The 27,486-nt window shown below is 33.8% G+C and overlaps 2 long non-coding RNA genes across 2 annotated transcripts in view; one reads left to right on the forward strand and one right to left on the reverse strand.

Moving 5' to 3' along the window:
* The window catches only part of LOC129016614 (uncharacterized), a 57,935-nt gene extending 53,844 nt beyond the window's left edge, over nt 1-4,091 (reverse strand). The window contains exon 1 of the long non-coding RNA XR_008494909.1: nt 3,759-4,091. This is a non-coding gene — a long non-coding RNA (uncharacterized LOC129016614). The remainder of the gene's footprint in view (nt 1-3,758) is intronic.
* On the forward strand, nt 1,294-27,438 carry LOC129016619 (uncharacterized). The gene is made up of 3 exons (XR_008494910.1): nt 1,294-1,476; nt 11,678-11,852; nt 27,030-27,438. It is a non-coding gene; the product is annotated as an uncharacterized LOC129016619 (long non-coding RNA).
* The last annotated feature ends 48 nt before the right edge of the window (nt 27,439-27,486 follow it).

A 27,486-nucleotide genomic window follows, 5' to 3' on the forward strand; every position in this document is an offset into this window, starting at 1 on the left:
AGACTGCCAAGTGGCTTTCTAGTGTACAAAACTTTTGCTTTCCTGCTATATCTCTTTTCTAAGTCAACATTCGCACATTGACCCAAACAGATTGGTCTAGCTTGTACATCAGTGACAGCAACCTGTCATTTTCTGTCTTAGAATATTGTAACTTCATTCATTCTTATAAATTTTCTTCCCTTAACTCCAGAAGTTTTTCTAAAAGCCCATATTTTTAGATTTTTCAATTTAAAAGCCAAGTTTTAAAATGAAGATTTAGAGACTGTATTTCCAATAATGTTGCAAAACAGAAGGCCCTTATAGCAGCATAAATTTTAAAAGGTGAGATAATTAAATTTTCTGGAGGATAAAAACTCCATATTTATAAAAATATCAATTCTCACATATTAGTTATATTTTAAAACATTTAAAAAGTAATATTTGTCTTTCATTAAATAACATTTATCATCAGCCCACCAGTCATTTAGTTTTTAAAAATACGTTGATTTTCAATACTCTATAGAGTAATAGAAGTAACAGAGCATTTGAATCACATGCTTTCATAAAAACAGACAATGTAAGATGAAATCTATAATAGTAAAATTAAGGTGATTATGAAGTAAGTACTTTTGAAACTTTATACTGTTATGTATTGATTGTTTTACATTTGCAATAAAATACGGACACATTTTATGGAGAAAAATTACTAACAATTATGTTGAGAAAATTACATTTAAATTCAAATATAACCCTTAATGTTTCTTTTATCATTCAAAACTATTTTTTCTCATAAGTGTTATTTTATGTTTTAAATTATTCATAAATAACATAAAACATTAGCCTCAGAAATATAATGTATTGTATTGAAGATGAGACTCTTTCTCTTTCTCTCCATATATATATATACATATATGTGTACATATGTATACACACACATATATACAACATTTAAATAGCTAACAATTTTTGACTTCTGTGTATCAATCAACAAGTTAAATATTGAATACATAGTATCTCATTATTATTCAAAAATCCTCATGAAATAGGTATGACAATTTTATTTCTACCGATAAGGAAATAGGCTTAGAGAGTTTGAGTAATTGCCTAAAGTCACATAGCAAATGAGAGAAAAAGCCAAAATTTAAGAGTTAGCAGGTAAGCTACAGCGAGCCCTCTGTATCTTACTGTTCCACTCATCCCTTCAAAACATCTACTAAAGGCCAGGCACTAGGTTTATGCCGCTTACTTTTGGTTGGGTGTGGCTGACATCAAACCAAAATAAATATATATACACCTACATACACAAAGGATGACAGCTCAGATGAAAATTAAGCAGGGGTGACATTATGGGCAATGCTTGGAAGATGGCAGCTACTTTTGGGTTGGTGACCTACAAAGACTTCTCTGAGATGGTGACATTTAAGCTAAGATTTGCGTGTCAAGAAGGAAATAAGCATAGGAAGATAAAGGGGGAGCAGCTGTGACCATAATGCAGAGGTAAATCTTCAGATATTCAAGGACATTCAAGGGCCAGAATGTTACCAGTATAGCTATCACACCCTGAGCTAAGGAAGAATGATAGGCATTGACATTAGAGAGGCTGAGGCAGGGACCAATCAAGTAGGGTGTTGAACAGCCAAGTAATTTGATTTATCCTAAGTGTTATGGAGAGATATTGAAGTGTTTTAAGTAGCAGAATGGCATAATCTGGGTTTCATTTTAAATGGACTACTCTAGCTGTTCTGCAGGAAAGTGGATATAGGTGGGGAAAGGAGATGAAATCTATATTCATAAGAATTACATGTGGATACTTATATGTGCAGATTCACAGAAAATTATAGGCATATTGAATTTAAGACATTTAAATTTTCAAGAATGTACTCATTATAATGATAATCTTGAAATTATCACCTTGCAGAGAAGCACAAAATCAGAGTATATGCTTTAAAAATCTCCCATTCAATGAAAAGCTATTGAAAGTAAATTTGTAGATTTTTTAAAGTATTTTAGCAAACAGCATTATGAAAAGTATATTTACAATAATGCAGAATTTAATGTGTTCCTTTAAATAACGTATGTTATGACTTTTTTGACAATAGCACTTCACATGCTTTATGACTCATGCTTTAAAGTAATATTCCAAAATGACAACACAAATTGTAGTGAGTGAATATGTTTTTGATGTAGACTGATTCAATAGCAGTTTCTGAATGCTAAATGGAATGTTTTATACTTAAAGGAAGCATATTAAAGAGTAAAGCATTAATTTGTTGTGAAGATTTTATTCCTTCTTTTATTTTTGATATTTTTGAAATAGACTACCATTTTTAAATGTCTTATCACAAAAGATCATTTTAATCTTACTCTTAGCAATTTAGAGGTGTTTATCAAACACATTTGGTGTGATACTGGTTCTACCAGGGTTATATAGTACAGATCTAAAAATGTTATTTTTAAAAACCATAGTTCTATAAATAAATAATATTTGAATAAATGAAAATTTAGAAAAGTGTCCTGAGTCTCCATTACATCTAAGCAGTTTTCACAACAATCTTATATCTTTGATACACTGGCATTTACTGCTACTAGGAAATGAGCTAAATAGTATAGAATAAGGATATAATAATCATGACTTCTCAATAAAGACAGAAAACTAGTACATGAAGACACATTCCTAGAAGAAAACATGTATAAATCTGCTTATATTTTAATGGTATTACCATATGTAATATTAAACATTATTCCAATTCTCTTTACTATTCAGCAATTCTTATGAAAGTACAGCTACCTTTCACATACAACATGGATGCTCCACAAAGCATAAACTCAGCCCTAGACTATCTTCCTGTTAATAGAAGATTGCTTTCATTTCACTTACTATTTTTATAGACTTTTTTGAAGAACTAAAAAAGGTTAAATTTTTATTTTATGCCCTTATGTATGTTAATCAAAGTCATTCTCCCAATGCAGACAACAGTTATGAGTGTAGCAGATAGAATGTTCATTATCAATAGAAGACAAATACTGTAGACCATGGAGAAATAAAGTTAAACTGCTTTCCTTTTATTTTAATAGCAAGGCCCTTGTAAAACCTTTAGAAAACTATTATTTTTTACATAAAAATTAATTTCTAATTTTTTCTAATACTATGTATTTATATCATTCCTTTAGAAAAACTTCTTATATTTCACAATACGAAGGAGTTTGAGCAGGTTTTGAAAAAATAAATAATTAGAAGTATGAGTCTATTTATCTGCAGTATTTACTAGTGTGATCAATTGCCCACTAAGCTTGTCATTGTATAAAGCAGAAAGTTAGCATATATTTTAATCTTCCCAGCACCGAAATATTTAGGCTCAAATATTTTGTAAAATTTTATTTAGTTAAAGTATTTATTGAGCTATTAACATATTCAAAGCAACGTGTTGGATCCCTTGTTTTTAAAGATGAATCAAATAAAATTCCGCATTTTAGAAGGTTATGGTCTAAAAGAGAAGATAAGCACCCATAATAAAAATGTAAAAGAAGTATGTTCTTAGAAGCAGATCCCGTAAGGTGATGTTGGAGTTGAGAGATGGGATAGATTGCTTCCCAAGACATGAGGATACTTCTTGGAGTAATTGGCATTGAGTTATAATATATGGTAGAGTTAAAATATATGATCATATAGAGAAAGACTTTTCAGACATAATGCAAAAGCAAAAGGTGAGTAGTAGTTTTCTATTGCAGAATAAGAAATTATCACTAATTTGCAGTTTAATATAACACACATTTATTACCTTAAAATTTCTGTGGATCTGGAATCTGGGAAGGGCTTAGCTGAGTCCTCTGTTTAGGGTGAACAAGATTACAAAAAGGATTTGCCTGGAAGTGCAGTCTCATCTGAAACTCAGCTGGAGAAAGATTCATTTTTGTTGGCAAAATTTAGTTCCTTGCAATTAAAGGACAGAGAATTTCAGTGTCTTGTTGATGTTCAACTGGAGACCATCCTCAGCTCCTAGAGGCCACCCTAAGTTCCTTGTCACAATGGTCACCCAACATACAGCCTACAACATGGCAGTATAGTTCTTTAAATCCAGCCAGGAAAAAATAAACTTTAACAAGATGATCACACCATCTTCCCTACGTGATAATCATAAATATGTAATCACATTCCCCCTGTCTTGTTTGCTGTATCCTATTGGTTAGAAGCAAGTCACAGGTCATGGTCATACTCGGGGAAAGTACTATTCAAGGCCATAAATGTCAGGAGATGGGGATGATGGAGGGCCACCACAGAGCCTATCCACCACAGGGTGGAAGGTGAAAGTTTTGGTTTAGCTGAAGTGTGTGACACATGTACATGGGACAGTCAGGTTGGAAAAGAAGTTTGGGTTCAGGTTGTGGAAAGAATTGAATGCCCTACACTGGAGTTGAACATTATATTTTATATACAAGAGGAAACCATTGTTACATTTTTGAATAGTAGGAGAAACTTAATGGAACTAGGCTTCAGAAAGTTTAATCTTGAAATGAGTTATAAAATGAATAAGGAAAAAATAATTGGTTTAGGAATAAAAGTTAATATATTAACTTGTTGAAAGAATGAAATAATGAATACTGTAGAAAATATGACTATAGAATTGGAATTTAAAATGAAGCTTGTTTCTTAAACTGATTTACAAAAAGGAAGGGTGATCAGCAACTCACCCGTTCCTTACCAGGTCAAAATTACAGGCTTCCCTTTATACATGCATGTAATGTAAAATGTTCTTTGGGAATGTCTCTATAAGAAGGAGAGGTGCGTCTGTGAGACACTCAGGTGTGGAAAATGAGACTTCATGATACTCATCAAGGGGAAGAAAGGTGAACCTTGTAAACATAAGATGCCATCTTTAAAAGACCATATATTTAAAAAGAGTAACAGTAGTAAATCTAGGAAAATACTGGATATTGGATGTGCATTATTTTGTGTAATTAAAAAAATTTCCCTCTATTGGAAGCACCATCAAATTAAAGAAAAGCTGATTTTTCATGAGCATCATATAAGGGAAGTGGAAATCAGGAAAAAGAAATAGGATAGATGGAAATAAATAGAACTTGACAATAAAGAAACATCAGAGAGAGATAATAGTAATAACTGACACTTTTAATCTAGGCACTTAGGAGGTTAGTAATAAGCAGAAGGATATGTTGGAAAAAGAGTAGGTTTTAGGACCACAAGAAAAATATTGGCTTATATATACTAAATTTAAATGGTTTTCAGAACTGTTGCTGAAGATGTACAATGCACACTAGAACCCACAGGCAGTCAGGAGGAGACAGGTGGATTCTTGGAAGCCACTAGGTAAAGGTGACAATTGAGAGTATAAGATTGAGCAAAATTACCAAGGAAGTGAGTGTGGTTAGAGAAAAAACAAAGACTATGAGCAAATCTTTATAAAGGATCTATATCTCAAAGATGGGATGAGGAAGCAGAATTGGAAGAACTTGAGAGAGAATAAAAACAAAGAGTGATCCTAAAGGTAGTTAAAAACAACAAAGAGAGTAGAGTAGTAGCTCAAAGGAGAGAATCATCTAACTAAGAGATGCAAAGTTGAATCTTTTGAGTGGTCAAGCAAATATTGCAGCAAGCCAAATCTAAAGTAATAAGAAGGCACGGGACAAAGGCAAAGTGAAATGCATGTGACTCACATAAAGTAACTGACTTCAAAAGAAAGACATTTTTTAAAAACAATATCCTTATAGAAAATACATTGCTATCTTGATTTGGTCCACAGGGTGCCAGTTTGTGATCTCTAGTCTATAGTATTGTATAATCCAGAGAAGAGAAGTAGAATGAAATTGAAGAAAACCATTGTTTCACAAGTAAGAGTTTCTTAATCATCTCTTCGTGAGAGGTGTTTTATTAAATGGTGGAAGCAGAAACTGAAGCGTAAGATTTAAGGAGAAAGTGGGTGATCAGGAAACAAAAACCTTGTCTGATTTTATAGTAATATAAAACTTGAAAAAACTCTGTCATGTAGTCGTGAAAACAGCCATGAGAAGGTTATGGCTGGTCACAGACAACAGGGGAATGACGAGGCCAAATACTGTGTCCCCATTGGAGACAACAAAGAGCTTCATGAGGCGAATGCAACAGTCAGAGCTGGGAGTGGGAATCAGCAGCAGTAGCCAAGGAGCAGAAGTCCAGCCAAACCTATTGGATGGTATCTTGCTGGTGTGTAGGCTACTTCAAAATCGCTATCCATTCCACCTCAGCAGCTTCCCCACAGATTTCAAATGCCACCCAGATTTTCAGTGAATAATTTACCTTGGGAAGGTGATGGGAAGTTATTAAAGGGGCAGTGGCTTGATCAGCTCCTTGGGTGCTGGAGGTTTGATTTTTTATTCTTAGAAGACATGAGTCCTGCACAGTTGTGGAATGGATGGAGACAGCCATGGTAAGGAGTTGTATTCCAGAAACAAGAGGGCAGCTTGGTGGAATCAGGCCCTGGAGCAGGACCATGGGGACTGGGTCCCAGGCACAGGTGGAGTTGTGGGCTTTTGAGATAGAAAATGACACTTCTTTCTCTAAGTCTGTAGAAGAAGGAAAGTGAATACCTGGAGTTAGAGATACATTTGAAGTGGAGTAGAGATATATCAAATAAGCTCCCACTGGAAAGTTCTGGCCTCTTTAGCATCAGCCTAATGACGGGAAACACTGGGAAGAGCCATGACACAGGTGATCTGGGCATGCCTGTGTTAGGTGTTCAGTTTTATCCTGATGAAAAAGGTGTGGTCTTCATGCTGCTAAAGAACAGTGGCTCATGTTTCACAGTCTGCCCAACTAACTTCACGCTCTTTGCTTGGGTTCAGTCACTCAACAAATGTTTACAGAGGTTCAATAATATGCTATACTGCAAAGTTGTTTAAAAAACTTTATTGTTTATTTTTCTGATTAGAAAAGGAATATTTTTTCTTTGTAAAAACCTATGCAGAAGAAAAATGAATAGAATATCATTTAATCAGTATTTCTTTAACATGTACCATGGGTTGAACCTCATATTAGCAGTTAGACACGCAATAGAAAACAAAACTGACATGACATTGCTGTATAAAACTTATAACCTAGTGGAAGAAACTAAATTCTGCCCAGACTCTCCCATCACACCCTCTCCAGGTAAACACTATTTGGTTTTGTGTATATTCTGCCACATATTTTTTATATTTAATATACTTCAAATAGTTTTCATCACATTCTATGAGTTATTTTCCTTTTTGCTGTGTAGAGATTAGGGTAGCTTCATGCTACATTCAGATACTAATTTTGAAGTTTTAGACAAGATGACCCAAAAAGGATGGCAAAGAAGGAGCTTAGAGCTGAAAGGGATTTCAAACGTGATCCCTCTCTTTACAACCTCTCTTTGAAATCGTCTTATTCGAAGCTGTATAATCAAGTAGGTGCATTTACGTGAAGTAAAACACATTAATTAATTTATTTAATACATTTTGAGTGTCTACTTTGAGCAAGATAATATTCTAAATATGGTTTACTCACTAAAGCAAATTTCCAAGAAAACCTAATTTTTCGGAAACAAACAAAACCTGTGGAGAAGAGCTAATAATAAGTACTTTGGCAAAATTCGTATGCTCCAGTTTAAAAAAAGAAAATTAGAATTCAAAAAGGGAAAAGGAAGACAGAAAATTTCAAGCTAATCTGGAGTATGGAGAGGCAGATTTCTTGATTTTTCTGGCTGCAGTCATATACCAACATTTTAGTTTTATTCTTCTCTTGTATTGGAATAGTGGCTGTTTTAAAGATACATGAGCATTTATACTCTCTGTCAGCTATCTATGTAGGGAAAAAAGAATTTACACACCAGAGCACATGGGAAAATGCATGCATGATGATAGAGTTTTACAAATTTATTTATTTTGGGTTGTTATGGCCCTTCTATCCTTTATTCTCATTCAAACTCCCATTTTTTGAAAAACATCCCATCTACAGGGAACTGCACAGAAAATGTGAAATTGGTAATTCTGCTTACTCTGCTACAGAAGAATGTAAGAAATAGCTACAGTGTATGTCACTATAATTTACGACAGGGCAGTGACAATAACTTGAAGACACAGAATAGAACCCAACTACCCACCATTAAATAGTGGATGAGCTTGGAGTATATCATTTTGTTGATATTTCTATCTCCAACACTCAACAAATTATTGCCCCTGCAATTCCCTACATTTTTCACTTCCTAGAAATGTCATGTATAATCCAACGTAAAATGGAGACCATTTGTGCCCTTTTCACTCAGTTTGTTACTGTAAGAAAGATGTTTTAAGGTAAGAGCTAAAATATTCAATCCAATTCAATACAACGTTTATTGAATACCCAATATTATGGCTGCACTACAAGAAGGTACAGTAAATGCTATAAGCGAGGTCTTAAATACAAAAAAAAAAAAAAAAAAAAAAAGGAAAATGACTACCTCTTTATGGGGAAGAGCTGGTTGGTATTGAACAATTTCTTTCCATAGGGCTCACAAGTGTCTTGGCTCTCTAGCATCCTTAGGAAGGAAACCTAAGAGTAATAAACTAAAACTAAAATAACAAAGGAAAGTATGATTTAGGAAATTTTACCCATAAGGTCCGACCTGCTGTAAGACAGTAAATATATCTAAATGTTTTGTTTTGTTTGCTGCCAGTAAAGAGGCTCATTAGAGTTGGAGATGTTATCCCAAAGTGTTTTCAGAGAGGATCTCGGTGGCATTTCAGTTTAATCTTCCCAATTCTTTAGGGGACCACTCTGAATTTATCTTACAAGGGGGCAGTAAGCATAGAGAAAAGGTTACTTCTCTGGGCCTTTCTCTAACCAGATTTTCGGTTATTCTCAGAAAAAAGGAAAAATGTATCTGCCTTCAGAAGTCTGTCTACAAAATATTCTCTCCTGTTTGTGTTTAAAGAGTCATCTCTCAGGAACAGCAGCTCTCTATGTTACAGCAATTCCTTTATTTATTCATTTAGTTACAACCAGCGCTTACTAACTGTGCATGAGGCCTGCAGGAGAAGCCATCAAAGTATACAGGGAAATAGTATAGAGAATGTTAGGAGGATGAACACAAAAACTGGGAATGCTCAGCCTAGACTTCAGCCACCAAAGAAGGAAAAGCATGCTGAGACTCGAAATACAAAGAATCATGTGAAGTGTGTGTGTGTGTGTGTGTGTGTGTGTTTGTGTGTGTGTGTGTTTGTGTGTGTGTGTGTGTGTTTTCCCAGAAAGTTTCAAGCAAGTTGACAGAATGTTCAGTTTAAGAGACAAGCGAGATTCCTTTAGAAAACGTCTAGGAGCTTACAACCTTGTGTTATGTCACAATTTGAACATTATGTGTGGCAGGTTTTACATAAGCTTTCTGTACATGTGTCTAAAGAGTGAGTGCACAAGTTGAGAAAAAAAACTTTGCTACATAAACACAGGCTAACTTGCTTGATGTGGACAGAATGAGGGGAAACTTGGATCCCTGAACATCGTTGCCTTTAGATTTCATCCAGCCTACTGAGATACTGCATAGTAGGAGTTAAGAGATGGCTCTGGTTCTGACCCTGGCTTTTCCTGTGCAACTCCCTGTGTTACTATCTGTGTGACACTTAGAAAGTTAGTTCACCAATGGAGCCTCAGCCTCATCATCTGTAAATTGGGAATAATAGTAGTACCTATCTTAAAGGGTGGTTGTAGTCAATGAATTAATACATGTAAAAAGCTTAGGACATTGCCTGACGTGTCTCCTTGTAAATGTTCTTTTTCTTTCTTTATCTTTTCTTTCTTTTTTTTTTTCTCACTCTGTCGCCCAGGCTGGAGTGCAATGAGGCAATCCTGGCTCACTGCAACATCTGCCTCCCGGGTTCAAGCGATTCTCCTGTCTCACCCTCTTGAGTAGCTGGGACTACAGGGGGGTGCCATCATACCCAGCTAATTTTTGTATTTTTAGTAGAGATGGGGTTTTACCATGTTGGCCAGGCTGGTCTTAGACTCCTGACCTCAGGTGATCCAGCCACCTTGGCCTCCCAAACTGCTGGGATTACAGGCGTGAGCCACCGCGCCCAGCCATAAATGTTAATTTTAATTATCATTCTGTATTAAATTTGTTGTACAAGTGTGAAAAATTAACCCACTAACTTTGAGGGATGTATATTCTGATTATCCCTTACAGTGTGGAAAATAAGTTGTCTTTAATGAAAAATAAAATACTTCAACAAGACCCTCCTTAGTAACACCAAACTAATGGCAACATAATGGACAGAGTTTGCTTTAACTTCCTGAGATAAATTAAATCACTACATTTTAAAATAACTAAAGTGGATCTCTCTCTCTCTCTTTTAAATAATATCATGCCCTAAACCCAAAGGCCTAATTTTGCTTGAGAGCTGTTTTAAAATATGACCTATTTCTTTCAAGTTTCTCATTTTATTATGTATCCTCTTGGAGCTCCCAACTTTCAAATAAAAGTGAATGTATTTCTTTTAAATAAGAGGAGGTCTGTGCAGTGCACACATCTAGATTCTGATAGTGCCAAGAGAATTTTTTTTTCAAAGCAGCAGTTCATGTTCAGCCAGCGCCAAACGGAACTTAAAGCTCAAAGGGTTTGACTAAATTTAGAAACCACGATGTTCAAGTGGTTCTAAATTTGACAAAGCAAACCAGAAGCTAACCAAAATCGTACATAAAATGATCTTTTCTATTATGACAATGGATTGGACAAGATATTATTATCCTAAATTTAGGAAAATCAGACCAATAAATAAAAATGAGCTACTTAAGGCTGAAAATAAAACAAATGTATTCCTATTCCAGAAGAAGGAATTCTAATATCTTCATGAATATTTTGAATGACGTTTCTGATGTTATGAATTTGAAAATACCAAAATTACTAATCAAATTTAAAAGAAGAAAAGAAAACTGTTCCTATCAAGTATGTAGTCTCTATGGCAATGCTTCCAATCTGAGTTTCAATATTCTCAAGAACAGCTCATGTTTGACAATACTTCATAAAATACACTTGAGTTGTCTACCTGGTTTTCCATACCAAGCCTATATATTTCATACATAATATTACACAAAGATATGTTAAACAAAGTTGATTTAGTCTTTTTTCTGTGTCTTATAATTTTAATTGTGTGTAACATTTCTAATTCTTAAAGTATTGTGTTTTATTCCTAGTACACACATTTGCTTCATTCTGAGCCTACCGTCTAGTACGCTGATAAAAACCTGCTAAATTGTTTTTCCAGGGCAGAAATTTTAGGTTGAACCAGGAAAGGCAAGATTAACTGCTAACATACTACAGTTATACTTTAACACTATGTGAAACTATTATTTTAAGAAATAGTGAAATAATTAAATGCATAGGATGAAATTTTCCATTTTATTGCAAAATAAAATATAGAATATGGTATTTATTAAGTTTTTGCAATAGTGCTTTAAAAATAATAGTAGTGCAGGATTTTACTAATGTTAAAGCTATAACTGCAAGTTAACTTTGAGTCAAGTTAAAGGTGAAAATTATGTATTTTCTGAGAAAAAGAAAATTGCAATTTTTAGAAACCACTTTATAGTTTAAATCAAACTTTAAGAGAACTACTCCAGTTTCACTGTGTGTTCCCTAGCCCTTCTACTGGCCTTTGGTGTAACTACCTAGCTTACTTAAGGTTCTCTATTGAAGTAAGAGCATTTTCATTTCAGAATTCCTGTGATCTGGTACACACAGAAAAATATCAAGAGAAGTTAAATTTTAAAATAATGGACCTTTTCCAATTAGATTACTTCTGATCAATACAACGTCTGATTTTTATAAGATGTCAACTAAAATTCAAATTCGGATGTCAAAAAGGTTTAAATAACCCTCCCTCCGATCTCTGTAAGTATACATTAGATGTGGGAACAAATAAAGTTTTAGACAAGGAAGATTATTCCATGTAACAGGAAAGCTGAAACCCCAACACTTCTATTGTGTACCTGCCTTACTTCTGAAAATAATTTCTTGCAATGTTCCGTGAACATTAATGCATCAGTAAATTACTTTGGATCATGAATTTGTACTGGAAATGGTACCAAAACTCTGGGTTTTCTGTTGGTTATTTATCTGTAAGTTCATTACACAGTGTTTGAACAAAGCACAAAGAGCCAAATTAAATCACACTGAGTAATTGCAGGTAATTGCAGGTCATTCTTTACTGTCTACAGGTGGATAAAAAACAATTTATTTGGGGATTAAGAAAAGTATGTTGATAGTTTTCTTATCACAAAATATATTTTTATTGTAAGGACTTAGAATATGCAGATAAGCAATATAATGACAATGTATCCAAAGATAACTAACATTAATATAATCTGGGGAGTATAATAATTTTATACATGTTTATAATTTGATTTATATTTATCCAGTGAATCAGTTAGGATCCAATCAAGAGAGGAAAAACACGTGGTAATTTGAACAAAGAAGTTTATGAGAATTTTTTTAACTGTAACAGAGGTTTGAAGTAATGAGGGATTTGCAAGCAGCAGTAAAATAATGTTAAGAAATGTGGGAATACGGATATATGGACTAGCCACTATCCCTAGGGTTGAGCTAGAGATGGGCCAAGGGGCCAAGTGAGCATGCCATGACCACAGGCACTCTGCTATTGCCCAAGGGAGAGAGCAACAGGGAAGCGGCTCGCTTCCATGAACTGCAGGAGCCATGTGCAACAGAAACCACAAGCTCCCAAGAGTGAGGTTGGATGAGTGTCTGAGTAAATGAATGAGTCTCATTTTACTTACCTGATATTTTCTATCAACCTCTAATTGATGATTTTCCTTTCCTCTTATTGTTGTCTTCAAGGTCTTCTTCCCACTCTATACTCTCTCTGGGGATCTCTTTACATCCCACAGCCATTGAATCTTAAAAATAATACAAGAAATAATTGAATGAAATTTCCAAGAACTTAAGAATATAGATAGCTTTTTTTCCCTAATATCTAGAACAGTATCTAGCATATTGACAATATCCAATAATATTTGCTAAATAAATAAAGAAAAATGCACACTGAAGAGTCAAAACAATAAATGAATAAAAACATATTCAAAAGTGTATCATTCTGAAATTGTACAATGCGTATAAATATTTGATGCTAAAAACTTCTACAAAGATAAAGAAGATCACATATGGGAGTTACAACATTTAGACTTCTGAAAGAAAATTAATTCCAACCTAGAATTCTACGCTCCATTTAAAAAATTAATCAGAAGACAAAGATTAAGTAAAGCAACTTTCAGATAGGTTAGATCTAAAAATATTTATTTGTGATACACCCTTCTGTAGGAAGATATACATCACCAAAATAATGGAATAAATAAGCAAGACATAGGATTAATGAAAAATGATTACAACACAGGAGAGGTTGACAAGAATTCCTGGAATAATGTTGAAGGGAAATCCTAAGACATCAGCCGTTCTTCAAGTCTAGAAACCCCAAGGCTATTGAGAGCATGAAGACTAAGGAATGAATGTCTCCAGGAAACAAAAAAGGAACCAATGAATTCATGACACGTTACCTGGTGAGACTGACCATAAGCAAACATAAACAAAACAATTTCCATAGGTATTTTATTGTTTGGAATGCAGCAATTTATGGAAAAGAAGAGACGAGTATTAACTCCAGGAAAAACAAAGAGTTATTTGGGTAAGGGTGCAAATCTTAGTAAATGACTTGGTTCAGAAGTGAACAATATAACACAACTTTTAAAAAGTTGAGGGTGAAGACTGAAGTGGTAATTTAAATACAAATTCTGATACAATTTTATTGAGAGGAGGGAGAGAGGAGTGGAGAGAATTTGGTATCATGGTAAAAAAGTGCTAATTTTAATGTTGCATAAAAATGAGTCATTGGTATCAGTGATACGTATTATTTCATAATATGAAGGCTGAAGAAAGAGAAAGGAATCTTTTTCTATTTTATTTTGGTAAAAATTTTTATTTCTATTATCTCCCTCCTTTCAATAAAATTATATCAAAATTTGTGTTTAAATTACACTTCAGTGTCCCCTCTCCCTCTTTTGTCCCTGGGGGCCAGAGTTTTTATTATTATTTTGAGTTATTTAATTGAATTTTTAAAAACTAACACATATTAGTTTTTGAGATTTTTTTCGATTTTTTTCTTGTTGTTCTTGGGTTATTGACAGCAATGGGGTGGAGGAGGAGAGAGAAGATAAAATGAGCAAATACAAAAAAATGGTAAAGTACACAATTACTGGTTTCTAGGACTCTTTTGTCACTAAACTGAGCTATTGCAATAAGGTTCCTGCTGATTTTTCTATCACCAATCTCTCCCTTTAATTCCATCTTTCACAGAGCTTCCAAAATTATCTCCTAATAACAGATGTGGTCATTCACTTTCTTGTTCAAAAGCCCAAAACAACTACTGATTGATCACGTTAAACTCCCCTGTGTGACATTTAAGGCCCTATCTAGTCTAACTCCAACCTAACTAGAGTTTATTTCATTATAAATCAATGTTATAAATCTACATCCTAGCAATTAAAGATTATTTTCTCATCTCTAAATAAGACAATCCCTTTACACTTCCATCCGTTTCTCTTTTTTTAATTTCAATAAGTTTTTGGGGAACAGGTGGTGTGTGGTTAAATGGATAAGTTATTTAGTGGTGATATCTGAGACTTTGGAATACCCGTCACCCAAGCAGGGTACACTCTACCCAATGTGTAGTCTTTTTTGTTCGTTTGTTTGCTTTTTGAGATGGAGTCTTGCTCTGTCGCCCAGCCTAGAGTGCAGTGGCGTGATCTTGGCTCGCTGCAACCTTTGCCTCCCGGGTTCAAGCGATTCTCCTGCCTCAGCCTCCCGAGTAGAGTAGCTGGGATTACAGGTGCCCGCCACCACGCCCGGCTAATTTTTGTATTTTTTAGTAGAGACAGGGTTTCACCATTTTGGCCAGGCTGGTCTCGAACCCCTGACCTCATGATCCACCTGCATCGGCCTCCCAAAGTGCTAAGATTACAGGCGTGAGCCACCCTACCCAGCCTCCAATGTGTAGTCTTTTATCCCTCAGCGCCCTCCCACCCTTTCCCCCAAGTCCCCAAAGTCCATTTCTTAGCCCGGAGTTCCTATCATTTGCTCTTCCCTCTTTGACCTAACTTATTTCCTATTTTTTTCATACACAAAACACTAAAGGCCCAGGAAAACGTCTCCAATCACCTGCATTGACATATCATTTTTCCTCCTGTGTTGCCACTGTGCACTGTGTTTTTATTATAAAACTAGCAACATTTTGTTTTGGGTCACGGTATGTACCTTACACCTATCTGGTCCACAAAACAAAATTCCCCTTTTCCTTGAGAGGAGAATCTGTGTCTTACTCAGAGGCATACTTCTGTGAATGTTTATCACAATGCATACAAAGAGTAAGTATGCAAGAATTGCTTGTTGAATTTTAAACACAATATTTTAAAATTGCATAAATATGTATGCCTATTTACTGTTAATATTCATAATGAGTCTATCAAAGATAGTGACCAAAATGTTCTAACTATAAAATGTTTTCATGCTTTGCCATTTATAAGGAGAAATTCAAGACTCAGCAACCAATTGTTTTAAGGCTTCCAATGACTCATAAAATTATTCCAAAAGTTCTAGAAAACTTATGTTTGAAATTATTTATTCAAAAATTTTTAGCAAAGCCCTAACTAGTATTTCCCAAATATGTTGAAATTAAATACAATATGAAAATCCAAGGTCTCGTAGGTGTTATTAATAGTGGCATTTTTATTAGCAAGAGAATCTATTCAATTCTATGGAGAATACAAAACTGAGAAAGTCTTAATAATTGTAAGCTAGAGACCTATAGATTTTAATGCTTGACTTTTTTTACCTTAATGCTCATTCTTTATTTTCTTTTTAGTTCTTTTAAAATTTCTATATAGTTCACGAGAGATAGCAATCTACAAATAAGGATATTTTGCTAGGTACCCCCCCCCCTTCCACCCATTCTCTTTGTCCTCTAATAATTTATGAGTTGGTCAAATACATCAACTTTCAGATTTGATTGTGAGTACTTTCTTGGAATAGTCCAATTAGCCTTGTTCTGCTAAATATGTCAATAAGAGGAAACCGAGTGTATTTTACAGTATGTTTTTCAAGCATCTCTCCACCGCAGCTGTGTCAAGTATACTCACAGCAGATGTGAACAATGCATGCAGTGCTGTTTCCTAAAGCTGTATCTGCAAATTGAAAATACTTATTATTAGAGACATAACAATTTTTACTCCACTTATTTTAATATATTTTATAAACTTAATGAAACAGCAACAATTGTGACAGGTCAATGTTGAAAGAAGAAATTAAGTGTGCCATGAGTGTTGCCCTTAAAACTTAGAGCTTCCAGATTATGTGTAACTCAACATTTCTTGAATGATTTTTACCACCCTGGTAAGTATGAATAAATTGGGGCAACACTTTCATAAACGCCAGGTCGTGAAACTATTTGAGATTTAAAAATATTTGAATTCCAGAAATTAAAAAGTGAGTGACAAATAATATCAATATAAATTATTTATCAATAGTCATTTTAAATGTCTCTGCAATCATTTTCCTATTTTATAAGCATCTATACTGCATACCATCTGCTGATGCTTATTTTAATTCATAAAAAGACTATGTTTAAGTGAAAATGTAAGTGACAGAATCAGAACAAAAGGGAAAGGGCAGGAGAATAAACTGAATAAATTCCAAATATGACTTCTAAAGGCAGACAATATAAAAGCTGTAATCTTAGTTTAAGCCTTACACTCCTTAAACACAGTAATTACAAGACATCTGCTGGGAACACAGCTTTGCTATTGGATAACCTTAATTGCCCTGTAATATTTCCTGACACTCCCCAAAATATGCCCCATTGCTAATAATTCATTCACATTTCAGCACCATTATTAGCTACTAATTCAAACAATCAAGACAAAGACAATAAGTGGATGACCTTGAACAATTACCCACTCAGTGAACAGAATTTATTTTGTGCTTTTCAAAGACGTAACTGCTTTCCTGCGACTGTGAATAGCACTCCAAAATCAGGCAAATGCAGACAAGAGAAAAAAATCATGGCATAAATGTAATGTTCCTTCTGATATTCTTAGAGGACTAGTGTTAAAACTTATCCACATATTATGCTTTCTCTAAGAAAAATAAGAGGAAGTATGAAGTTCAAGCAAGAAACAAATTCTCTTTGTAATAAATAGAGATAATTTAGTCATGAATAGTCAAATATACATTCAGTTATTTCTTTTTTGTTTCAACCTGTGAGAACATTTAAGAATCACATAAATTCAGAGCCAGGAAAAACATTCACTACTCACAGCAAAATGGTGGGAGTTTAATGGACAGCTCCTCAGGGGGCTCCTCTTGCAAAATATTTTAAACACAGTCTGCCAAGTTAACACTCCCTCCCCCTCACCTCCTCCTTGTTTCTCAAGAAATTTGAATTTTTAAAGAAATGTTGTACTCTTGGCCTTTTCTAATATGGAATGCATTAAGAGAAAACCCATAAATAAATGCTTACATATGCTTGTGAGAAATAAAGCAGACACCTCAAATTGATCTATTTGCCAACAAAGGGGAGGAGGAGCAGGCACAACCGAAAACTAAGGCCAACGAAGTAACAAAGATATGGGTGAACCTATGTTATCACTATATTTCTTGGATGTATTGTGGGGCATATTCTGGTTTGGTGTGATCCGGTTATAAATGCAAGAAGAAAGGATGTAGAAAAATGGGTTAAGCAGAGGCATTCTAGTAGGCAAAGAGTTTTTGCATTTTTTTAAGGTCTGAAAAATCCCAGCAAAAATATTGAGTTTTAAAATATACAGTCAAACAAAGAAAAAGCAAGTTTTGAATTCTCTTGACAATATGTGATCCTATAAAACAATTGTCAAAACATTACAGAAATTTGTAATATATATATCTTAAACAGCTTTTGTATATGAAATCCTCTACTTCCTTCTCTGCCTTTTCCTCCTCCTCTTTTTCTTTGTCCTTCTCTTTTAAAATTTTACTCTTATGGATTTCATTATACTTAAAATTCATAATATTATAATTTTTCCCAGTGTTTAGAGAAAAAGTCTTGGAAGACAATTATTTCTAATTGTGTCATATTCCCCCTCCACCCCAGTGAATTTTGCCAAGGCATTTGAAAAGTTCTATCATAATTTTTCACATAGAAAAAAACCCAGAAACATTACTTATGTAAACATTTTTATATACATTCAGTTCAAAATTTTTATTTTAATTATTTCAGCCTATTAAAAATAAAATAGAATTTATCCATACAAACCTTACACGTTCATTTGTTTGTTTTGGAAATTTCTGTGTTCAAGAATTTTTTTATACAACATTAGAGACATTTATGTTAGACCACATATTATATAATACAGAAAAAATTATTTGATTGTATAAAAGCAAAAAGAAACTCTACCAAAATGACAAAAAAAATAGGTTAGAAAGCTGAGGGTGAGAGGTTGAGGAAGAACCTGAAACATTTATTCCTCAACAATTGGTCAGAGGTGTATAAAATACACAATAAAAAATCAACCTTAAGAAAGCCAAAGATGATAACATATCACTGGGAGATTCACCTAAGTCCAGAGGTGGTTCTAGGATCACTAATTATGCAAAGCACAGAGTGGGAAAATAATGATCAATTATCTACATGTTGGGCTATGTACTAGAGGCTTTTCATAAAATAGGTTTCCATTTGAAGGCATTATAATGTAGTTAGAATGACAAAATTAATACCCAATATAACCCAAGTTTCCTTTACAAGCCTCAAAGTAGGTATTAATAGGGTCGCTATCGAATGTGTACACATGTATGTGCATTTACAAAAAGGATTTCAGCTTGCTTCCCTCAAGGTTTCAACTTAATATTTCTAGAAAAGCCAGAGGAGAGTCTTCTGTGTACTTCACACTAATGTATTTTCATTCCTTCCCTTCTTCCTCCACATTTCCCTTTTGGTACTTAAAGTCCTTGGAAGGTGCAATCTTCCTATGATCAACAGCCTCTGTCTCAGTAAGAAAAGCCAATGTCCACACCAACGGCATGATTACCCTCTGCCCAGCCTTGAGATTCCTAAGAGTTTCTGGGCTTCCTATTGCCCTCCCTGTTTTAAAGCAATGAGGAAATTCTTCTGTCCTCCAAGTCATGCTACATATTGCCCCACATAAAACTGAGTGAGCGCTGTGTTTTCACAGACTGCCTCCTGGAACTGGTGTTTTCCTTTAGGATCTAGACATGAGTTCGTTCTGCAGCTCAGAGAATAGACCACAAGCTATTTTCTCCATGTTTCTTTCTCGCCTGGTGGCTCCATGCAAACATTTTCACTTCATGGGAATGTCCTCATGTGAATAGTATTGCATGCTTATCATTTTGAGGTTCTCTACCTGTGGTCTCTCCTTTGATCCACAAAAAAAGTGATGGTGTAGTTGCTCCCATTATCCCCATTTTGCAGAGGGTAAACTATAGTTTATCAAAGTTGAATGACTTGGCCAAAAGCCCCAGGTAGTAAGTAGTTGTGCATGGCCTCAAGTCATGCAGATTCCATATTCTAGCCCTAGAATTGTCTAGATTCCTAAGATGGGCACAATTTGGGGTACATTGGAATGTCTGCTACACATTTGAAATTGTGGGAAGTAATGTAAAAGATTGTGCTGATGAGACGCAGCCACATGAGAAGGTGTCGATGCAAGGAGAAGGCAGCTCCAGAAAAGGCTCGTGAGTCCTGAATTTATTAAATCCTTGCTACTTGTTTTCTTTGGAATTACTAACCACTTTTCAGCATGCCTCAGGTCAAATGAACACCTCCATGCTGCTGAGTAGAATCTTTGAGGCTCCTATTGTAATCCCTTCACTAAAGAAGCAAATTTGGGCATCATTAACCTAATCTAAGAATTAGATTAGTGTAACTTGCTCATGGCCATATAGATGTTAAGTGGCAAAGCTGAGTTTCAAACCCAGGTAGTGGGGCTTTCCCAAAAGAAGTGCCCATGCAGCTAACTTCGTGACATTGCACAACAATTTGTCAAGAAAAAAAGACATAAGCCTAATTTACTGTGTGTCGTACATAATTTTTCAATGTGTTATTTCCCAAAAGAGTAACATCCTAAAATCTCTACAATAAACTTCAGATTATTTCCAAACAAGGGCCATGGTCAGAATAATTGAGTAGAAAAACTTCTTTGATTCTTCTATAAGAAATCATGTTAGGAATATTAAATGCTTAGCATACAAATATTATTTAAACTAAACAAATGCATATCTAAAATTGACCTTTAAATGGATATTAATAGTTTTCTCAAGCACTTCTTTTGGGAAAACCTCGCTGCCTGGGTTTGAAACTCAGCTCTGCCACTTAACAGCTAGATGGACATGAGCAAGTTTCTTTATTATTATTATTATTATTATTATTATTATTATACTTTAGGTTTTATGGTACATGTGCGCAATGTGCAGGTAAGTTACATATGTATACATGTGCCATGCTGGTGCACTGCAAGTTTCTTAACACTTCCTCCTCTGTAAAATGGGTTATATAATGTGACCTTCGTCATGTACTTGGTAGGAAACTTAAACAAGTTCACATGTGTAAAGTATTTAGAGCAATATCTAGGCCATGACAAAGTCCCTTTAAGTTGATTATTTTTTAATTAATGTATGAAAAATGACCTGGAGCTGCTCATTTGAATCAGACCACCCGGTGTCCCTGATTTTTCTGGAGTCTAATCCGGCCCTGCCCTCAATAAGTATCTAGAGTGAAACTTCTGGCATAATGTATAGAGAATAAGCAGTAGGAATGAATTTCAGACCACAACCATAATTTATTTATAGCTTTGGAACTCACTAAATCTCATACCTTACTGACATATTCTTGATATTTGATTTCCATTTAATTTTGGCAAAATGCGCATTTCCCCATACAAAGAAAAAGGTCCAGCATAGATAACTGGCTATCAAATATCCAACTCTTGCTAAATAGCATTTTGATGAGAGAAAAGTAAATTAATCAGACTCACTGTGATTAAATCTCTTTAAAATTACGCGCACGCGCGCGCGCGCACACACACACACACACACACACACACACACACACACACACACACACACACACACACACACACACACATAGGGAAAAGTGAACAAGGGCTTTGTAGAAATCCATTTCAGCAAAATCCTAAATATCATTCCACAAGCTCATGGAATGTCTTGGACTTGCTTAAAATGGATGCACTGTTGAGCTACACAATTCTTTTCCACTTTAGAGACACTCAAATACATTTATATATAAATTGCTTTTTCTGTAATTTTATTAAAAGAAGAAACCCTAGGTGAGTTTCTTTTTATATTTGTATAACAAAAATATTAATATCCACTTAAAGGTCAATTTAGATATGCATTTGTCTACTTTAAATATTTGTATGCCAAGCATTTAATATTCCCAACATAATTTCTTATAGAAGAATCAAAGAAGTTTCTCTACTAACTTATTCTGACCATGGGCCTTGTTTAGAAATAATCTGAAGTTTATTGTATAGATTTTAAGATGTTACTATTTTGAGAAATAACACATTGGAAAATTATATACCACGCTCCATGAGGCTTATTTTTTTTCTTAAAAAAATTTTGTGCAATGTTATGAAGTTAGCTTCATGGGTATAAAGATAAGGGGCATCTCTCTTCTAGGATAAATAAAATCTCTGGAAAGATACTCAATTGTCTTTTTTAATTGGTTTTCTTCTTCATCATCTTTATTTTTTTAAATAACTATTTGTTTAAAGTGACATTGTGTAAATTAAATAATTTTTTGCTTACTTGCAACTTTGACATTTCCTTTTCAGAAAACCCCAAAGTTTTCAGCTAAAGTTTAGGTTCTAGTTTTAACTGCATACTTTTGTTTTTCTCATATTTTATTTCAGATACTGAGCCAACTTCAAATTAGATTCATGTTTTCTGTGCTTTTTTGAAAAAAATTCTGCAATTTCTATATGGATTATGTATGTTCAGAAAGATTTAGTGCGACTAAAAAGATGTGCTGTACAATAAGAACCTCGTAATTTACCCTACAAAATTCTCTTTAAATTGTTGCCATTTTTAAAAAGTAAAGTAAAAATAAAATGCATCAAGCCTAGCATGAGGATAAGTGAATTTATTTAAATAACAAGGACTCTAAAGAAAACATGACTTCAAGCAAAATTACCATTTTGGATGACAGATCTCATTACTGCTGCATATTCAACATGTTTGACCAACCTTCAGTAGTGCAAAATGCAAAGAAAGTCTTGTGCAATCACTTTATGAAATATTTATTTAGGAAATGAAAGCCCAGTTCCATTTATTAATTATATTTTTTAAGAAAATCATTTGGAAACATCCAAATGTTATTATTTTATCCAACAAATAGTGTTGTTCTTTGATCTCACATCTTAAACTCTGCCTACATGAAATACAGAATGCTTTGGATACTACAGTCTCACAAGGCTCATGCTCAAAGTATGCTCTGCATGGATCTTAGAGACACCAGATTTCCGTTTCTCACTTTGGAACCTAATGTTGCCAGATATCAAATGAGTAAGCTCAGGCAATACCACACATAGAGGCTTGTCAATACTCCAGAAAACCGTAGAACGATCAAATGGGTCAGTTGGAAAAACAACTAATAGAAGGAAGGCTGTGAAGTCAAAAAGGCAAGATCTAGGTTCCAATTCCAGCCCTACCACTTACTGCCCTTACCCATGTTACAGAGTATTAAGAATTATTGTCATTTTAGGTCTGTGTACTAGAGTGAAACTTTTTTTAAAATCTGAACAAAGAGTCAATCTATAATGTCTACATGTGAGAAGGTAAGGCCAAGTGAGGCCACCTGGGTCTGACGACAGGGCTTAGGAGCACTCTGGTCTGAATGCCATGCAGAAGATGAGAAGTGAATGAACTGATCCTAACCAAATGACAGAGTCCAGAGAATGAGGTAAATGGCAGCTAATGAGAATGTAGTGAAAGCTTGTCTTGAAATAGAAACCCATCAAGTTTTGACAAAGTCTACAAAGAAGATGGATATAAACGTCTCTGCGAAGAAAGCATCTCAAAGACAGCAATAATTAGTTCTAGTTTCTAAAATAATGTAAGAATTCTCACCTAATTAAATTAAATGTTGGCAGGGATAAATCTTATAAGCTATCATTGATGCATACATTTAAAAGTGGATTATAGAACAAATTTTTTTCCTGTGCATTAGGGCAAGTCATGCTCACTTCAGAGTGCCAAAATTTGCAAATAAACATATATATATAATATATACATATATTACATATGTGTACATATATTCATATGTGTACATACACATGTGTAATATATACATATATTACATATGTGTACGTGCACATATGTAATATATACATATATTACATATATTACATGTGTATGTACATATATGTAATACATATATATGTACATACATATTATATAAGTAATATATAATATGTAAGATATATGTTTATTTGCAAATATATATAATGTGTGTGCATGTGGTTTTATTTTATTTTTCTAAAGTTACTATTGTTTTAGTGTTGCACATACTTGTGTCCTTGTTTACTGTAATACATGACTATTCAGTAGATACTGTATGCTGGGCACTGGGTTAAATATTAGGAATGCTAAAACGTGTCTGCTCTTGAGAAGCTCTCAAAATGTTTACCAGAGACATCGTAAACATACATAAACTTACACTATCATGTACCAGGTATTCTAATAGATTTGTGTAGAAAGTACTATGGGAACACAAATGGGGAAATAATTCTGATTGGGAAAGAGGGGGGCCCATTTTTAAAGATACACAGAGAAGATCTGTGATTGGGGCGTTGAGGAATAGAGAATATTTTATGCATTCTAGAATTTAAAAAATACTATTAAAAAGACGAGCAATTATTTATTTCAGTTGCTTAATTTTAAACATGAATAAAATGAGAGTTGGAGCTGTTAAGTAAGGTGTTGAAGGGCACCAAAAATAAAAGGCAAAGAGAAATAAAGTACAAAGATTTCCTTGGTTTTCAGGTCACTGGACTTTCTATTTCACACAGGGACTCTATCCCTGTTCAGTGGCCCTGCCTTCACAAATCCTACCCCTAGGTCCAGTTGAGGCCAGTACAAGTACTTAATATAAGTACAAGTCAGGCCAATTCATATAGATCCATTACTGAATGGGAAAACACTTAAACTCAAGTCTCTATTTAAAGAAGACAATGATTCAAACAACCTAGAAGTAATATTTTTAGTTGTTGGTTCAAGATGTTCCCATTTACTTACTTCACTTGCTAGGAAGTATGATGTTTATCTATATACTATTTACTTTGGCATAAAAGAAGTATAATACGATTTCTTTTTTATTAGAATGCCAGAAATCCTTAAATGACAAGTGTTATTTATTATTTAGAAGATCCCTTGAAACCCATAACCATCTGAAAACTACTTGCTAGGATCTGGCAACTTTGAATTGGGCCTTTGCCATTTTGACAGATGGTCAGAAATATAAGAAGCCAAAATATCATATATGTGCACTGATTGTGAAAGTTTTGGGTGTGATTCTCAGCTTAATCATCCACATGGCTTTCAATGCTGATTTACATGACCATGATTAAAAAGAAGAGCATGGAAAACACACACACACACACACACACACACACACACACACACACAATCAGCTCTTCATTTGGTAGCTAGATATAGATGCTCAAGTTCTTCTGCTGCCTTGTAGTTCTCTTGATAGATAGTCCATGTTCATTTTCAAAGCTACAGAAAAGTGCATTTTGAGTATTTGTAGGCTTCTGTATATTTCAAGCATATGCTTTTATTTGGATGTACCTTAATCCCAGAGCAGCCAGACAACAAATTTGGCACTCAAGTATGGAATGTAGCCATATTATGCTCTCAGGTGATATGAGCAGAACATTTCTATGATTTAGATTTAATATTTTTCTTATAAGAAATATATTTTATTGCAAGTTTGAATATTGGTTACATGGTTACTCCAATTTGTACTTAAGGTTTTAATAGAATAACAAATAACTCTTTATGTTATTTTGGTCACTTGGAATAACTAAATTAGTTTGGCCATATGGTGACCAAATGGCAATTATTAACTGCTCATTGATTAGCTATTACAATAATGCAAATATAACCATATTTGGATCAATTTAGTTAAGTTACAGAAAATCTACCTCTGAATTATACCACCTACCTATATAATCTTTTTTTAAGAAGCCAGTGATTGAACTCAATTAATTATCACTTTCAATATAACTAAGATGAATACAGTTATTCTGTTAACTAAATGCTGATATGGTTATTAGTATCAGTAGAAACCTTTTACTGCATGTTGACTATATATTGCATATTAATATAATTTTAATACACACTAAAATGTATGCAGTATTTATATCATGAAAATTGTCAAATTCTACTAATTCTTTTGATTTCCATTAAGTGTGGTCTTCATTTTTTTTCTTCCAATCATTAAATTTAAAAAGGCTTAACATTTCAACAATTATTCTGACATAGAGCAAAACAAAAATACCTATTTTTGCCTTGAATTTTAGCACACTGATTATGATTCAGTGTTAATGTTAACATTTGAAATATTAAAGGATTAGATGACAAATAAAATATAGTATCTTATTTTCTTATTGTTTATTTTTATTAAATGAGAAATTATATAGTTTTATGGGATATAGTACTGTGGAAACTTATGGGATAATATGTGGCACACATTTAAATAAATGAAAAGAATCAATACTTTCTGTAAAATTACTGTACACCAAATAAGATAATCACACTAACTGATCTTTCGCTTTCAGGAAATGAAATAGGAAAGATGATCGGCATGGCTATGTCCTTGTCTTCATCCAAATGCCAGGAGTACAATAATCACTCGACTCCTCCATTCTTTCCCAGTTTGAAAAATTATATGTAGGGGAAGATCTGGCACATCATGTGAAATATAAACTTTATACTTACTTCTCTTTCTTCCCACCCACTTGCCCTTCAAAATGAGACATTACTTGATTGGTTATTTGAGGATGGCGGTAATTCAAATGCAAATAGAGATCCTCTTTTGCACTTGAACTCACCATGAGGCACCTCAGAGCTCTTCATAAATAGGCCACAATGTAAATTCTTTAGAACTAAACAAAGAAAAGCATAGACAGTCTGGATTTTCATACATGAATCACATTTTTACAAGTATATAAAAATTAAATCTCCTACTAGTTGGGTGGGATGTAGAATTAGAGAAAGGCAGTTTAATTTTTTCAGCCTTTTCACCTTTGGCTCAGTAATGGCTAAACTGGAAGGAAAATTGGAAGGGAGCAATTCTTAAATTTGTTTTTCTAGTATATTTATTTTCTTAACCTAATCCCTACATATACTGTGTATAATAACACAACACATCGTATCAAAAGAGTTTCAAAGATTAACTGGGTTATTTTGAGAGGAAGTAAGTGCTTTCTCACAAGATATATATATATATATATATATATATATGAAATGTTTATAACATTAATCTCTATATTAATGTTAATTATATAGAATGTTAATTTATAAGTATATATTCTTCGTAGTTTGGTAATTCTGCTTTGGCATATAATAGCATAAAGCATGTAGAAGTATTGATGAAGTTTTAAATCTGATCAAGAAAACGTAGATGATTTTTCCTAATAAATGTTGGGGCAGAGTTAATGATATATCCTTGTGGGAAAGTTAATACATATAAATAAAATCAAAGAAACACAGAAGGTACTATAGTAGTAGATTATTATAATACTGTACATTATGTTATGATAGTTTTCAAGCAGATAAACATCATCTAGTTTCTTTACAGACAAAAGAGAAAGTGAAAACCTTATATTAGATACTGAATGTAACAGAAAAGAGGAAAATTGTTAATATGAAAATCTTCTATTTATTTCCAGATGATCTCTTGTGTGCTAAAATTCATTCTTTATCTTTCAGAGAAAAAGAATAAAGATCAGGATTTTCAAGGGCCATGGCTTATAACAGCCCAATACAGCTATAAAACCTACATACAGAGTTAGGATCTATGTGATGTTACATCAGAGTAAAAGAAGAAAATGTATTCAATATTGTTTTTTAGAAAGTCATTCTATTGTAATTTATGATTCTCACATCCATTAGTATTACAGAAATGTCACTCTCAATAATTTTATGTTTTAATCACAAAAATGTTAAGCTTAGAATAAGATTTTTTTTCTGACTGGTGGATTGTTTTCTATTTCCCCATGCTAGAGAAAACCTTAGATTGCTAATGTTAATACATAAGATAGGATTGATATTACGATGAATTCCTAAAACAGCTAATCTTTGATTTAAAATGCTTATGGTGTTTCTGTAATTTAGTCCTAAGAGGAAAAAAATACACACTCTCTCTCTCTCTCTCTCTCGTTTTACC

Source organism: Pongo pygmaeus, chromosome 1 (assembly GCF_028885625.2).
Source record: "Pongo pygmaeus isolate AG05252 chromosome 1, NHGRI_mPonPyg2-v2.0_pri, whole genome shotgun sequence".
NCBI lineage: Eukaryota > Metazoa > Chordata > Mammalia > Primates > Hominidae > Pongo > Pongo pygmaeus.